Source organism: Tasmannia lanceolata, unplaced genomic scaffold, assembly GCF_043159265.1.
Source record: "Tasmannia lanceolata isolate RefF3 unplaced genomic scaffold, GAP_Taslan_0.1 ptg000012l, whole genome shotgun sequence".
Lineage (NCBI taxonomy): Eukaryota > Viridiplantae > Streptophyta > Magnoliopsida > Canellales > Winteraceae > Tasmannia > Tasmannia lanceolata.
The window spans coordinates 48,289,689-48,292,950 of record NW_027518689.1 but is presented as its reverse complement, the minus strand read 5'-3'; the positions used below and the strand labels follow the sequence as shown (position 1 = coordinate 48,292,950).

Genomic DNA, 3,262 nt, shown 5'->3' with positions numbered 1-3,262 from the left:
ATTTCTTTATTTTACAAAATAAAATATTTTAAAAATATCCAACAGTATATCCAAGAATAATAGAAATTCTCTCAAATTTTACATGTATAACTGGAATCTGTTCAGTATAAAAGGACAGAAGTAAGTAATATAAACATAACAAATAACAGCTTTCCAACAATGAAACTTATCTAAGCATTTCAAAGTAGGACTAAATCATATTCTCACCATGTCTCACCTCCAATGAATGCGAAACTATAAAAATCCTAGACGTAAGACATTGAAACTGCAAACAGTTCCTTTTCTTCCTATCCCCTAATCATTTACTCCTTCAGAATAAAATTTTAAAATAAAGTTTTAATCTGAAGAGTATGCAATTGAATAATCAATGCGCCCAAAGATCGACTCATAGCCCCTTATTTTCAGAATTACCACTAGGAAGTTTCCTACTCTGCATGCCCACCACTTTGTGCAAGTCAGAGAATTCCAAGGGTGGCAGGTTCAAAGGAGACCCAAGTCTGAAATCTGTGTTGCTGTCCAATGGTTGATCCATCTTATTAGACTGACTGAAGATTTTATCTTGCAGCAGAGTATTATTGTTGATGAAGAAGTTGTCTTCTCCCAAGAAACTACCACCGATCAGGTTCCCTTGGTCGAAAAAGTTATCTATTTCAATAGTTGGTTGCATAGGAATTGGATCATTGACCAAATTTATGCTTCCAGAAATGGAGCCCATACCTGACTGAAGATTATTGTCATAGAATGGCATTAGATTATTAATGGGTTCTTGCCCATTTGCTGGAATCCCCAATCCATCGAGATTTGTAGTAGGTTGATTCATGGGAGGCTGCGTCAGATATGCTTGAACCCTTGGATTGGGCTGGCCAATAGGCATATTGAAAGTTGGCTGGTTTTCATGATTGATATTGAAGCTCGAAATTTCTATCCCCATAGAGTTGGAACCATATGGGCTTCTGAATTGATGGTTATTTCTTGAAATAACATCATGAAAGCTGACATTCTTGTTGTTGTTATTGTTGTAAGGGCGTTGATCATACCCACGAATATATTTTGTCTGATCCAGCATCATCTCCAGCCCGTCCGACAGATTCCTCTTCCGACTGAAATCAGTTCGAGCTGCCAATTCAGCATTGAATATAGTAGATGGAACAACCCCAGTTCCCAAGTTTTTAAGCCCACCATCAACAGTTGAGTTATCTTCAACATTGTATTCACCGCCACTGCTCAAAGTGTGAGTTCCATTGCTTACAATGTATGGAGGAGGAGGAGGAGGAGGACAAAAATCTGGGTTGAGGTTGTTACACAGCAATTCCTCTTGATTTACGATGGCCAACCATGTGGCGTTTTCCTTCGCCGACATCTTATCCTGCAGGCTTCTCGACTGCATCACCACATTGCGAATCTTCGCCATGTTTGGCACCATATGCTTGAACACTGCCTTCAAGACGCCTATCTTCCATGACTTTTTCAAGTCATGTGGCTTCCTGTAAGGTGGAGGACCTTGGTCTTCTTTAAGATCCAATTCTTGCCACCACTCCTCATTGCCTTTTGGCCACCATGGAGGAGGAACCCCCCCCTCCAATGGAAACCTCCTCTGAGGAGGGTCGCAATGTTGCATCAGAGCTGATAGAAGAGAACCCAAAGTTTGGTCTGGCAAGCTCTGCAGAGTTTGAGGAAAAACAGTAACAAACTTACTTTTGTCATTCATTTGGGGTATGCCGATCTGTGCAAGATACTTAGCAACTGCCGCAGGACCGTTTTGATCAAACTTCACCTTTTCTTTCCACCATGCCCGTAGATTGTCTGAAGAACCACCCACTGGCTTTCCTTTCTGAGGGATGATTCCATATACAAAGCCTTGAGCGTTGCAAACATCCATCATTTTAAGCATATATTTTAGTACTCTGTCTTGAGCCCGGGACATCTTCTTTCGGCGCGCCCTTTCTTGAGATTTCTCCTGGTTAGTTGAATCCACAATAACCTTCTTCCCTTTATTCTGATACTTGAGGCGTTGTAGCAGAATCTGATCTTTCTCAATTCTCTTCTCGAGTTCTTCGACTTCAATATCGTCTTCACTACTTTCATTATCGCTCGCATGTGAGATGTCAACTTCATTCTCTGGTGACTTCTCAGAGTCCTCGGAAGGAAGAGATTCGTTTTCAAGTAAGTGCTCAGGCTCCTCAGAAGGAAGAGATAGAAAATCATTATTCACAATTTCTTCATTCATCTCCATGATCCTACAAAGGTTTCAATCCCAAGTTGTTACTTTTGGGGTTTTTTGTTCTGTGAATCCCCCTCAATTCAGGTTCGCTCCTGCATACAGAAAAGAAATTGTCTCAGATTTTGTATTCAATAAAAAACGAGATATTTTCTGTTTAGTTCAGTTCAATCATCTAAAGAAATGAAAATCAATTTCCTCTCCATACAAATATAAATCTAACAATGAGAATTCATTGTACATAGCATTTACTGCATGAGGGAGAATGTTATAAATAGCAAGAGAATAAAATATAAATGTGACAAAAAAGAGTAAGGCCAAAAAAGATTGTAAAAGGGAATAAAAACCTCACAGGCATAATAAAAAATGAAGTTCATATCTCACACAGAATTCCATGAATGGAATAAATTTTTTGAAATAAATCTCATTCCTACCGGCCTTTGCATGTATCCAACAAATAAGAAAGAGGGCTGATAAATTCACACCCATTCAAGGTTAAATTCACCCCGTTGTAAAGCCACAACCTCTCTCTCAACCCTTGGTGGGGCCTAACAACTGACTAATTTATATCTTCGAAAATTTAAGGCCCCACCTATACTTAGTCTCTCAACCAGTATTCTCTCTTCTCTCTTTGAACGGAAACCCTTAATGGTGCCCGACAATGAATGGTTTAGATCATTGAAGAAGGTGGACACCGTAAAAAGTATATATTTTTTAAAGAAAAAATCGCTTGTTCATTTAAAGTAGGTGGGGCCAACCAATGGATGGTTTAGATCCCAACCATTCATTTGCTGAGATCCAAAGTTAATATGCCTTGCCCTAAAACTCATCTCCATAGCATGATATTAGCTCTTCAATCTGTAGAGATTTTTACATTGTGTCTTGTATAAGATCAGATGTCTAGGATCATCCAATGGAGTTGATCATTTTTGGGGCACGTCCTCTTTACACTGAGGATCGGCAAATGAATGCTTTGGATATCCCAAATCGTTATTTGATTGGCCGTAATGTAAATAGGTCTTCCCTAAAAATCATCTCCATATG

At 39.2% G+C, this 3,262-nt stretch overlaps 1 pseudogene; it reads right to left on the bottom strand.

Annotated features, from left to right (window-relative positions):
- Positions 1 to 385: 385 nt before the first annotated feature.
- LOC143888902 (ETHYLENE INSENSITIVE 3-like 1 protein pseudogene) lies at positions 386 to 2,233 on the bottom strand (annotated as a pseudogene).
- Between the last annotated feature and the right edge of the window lie 1,029 nt (positions 2,234 to 3,262).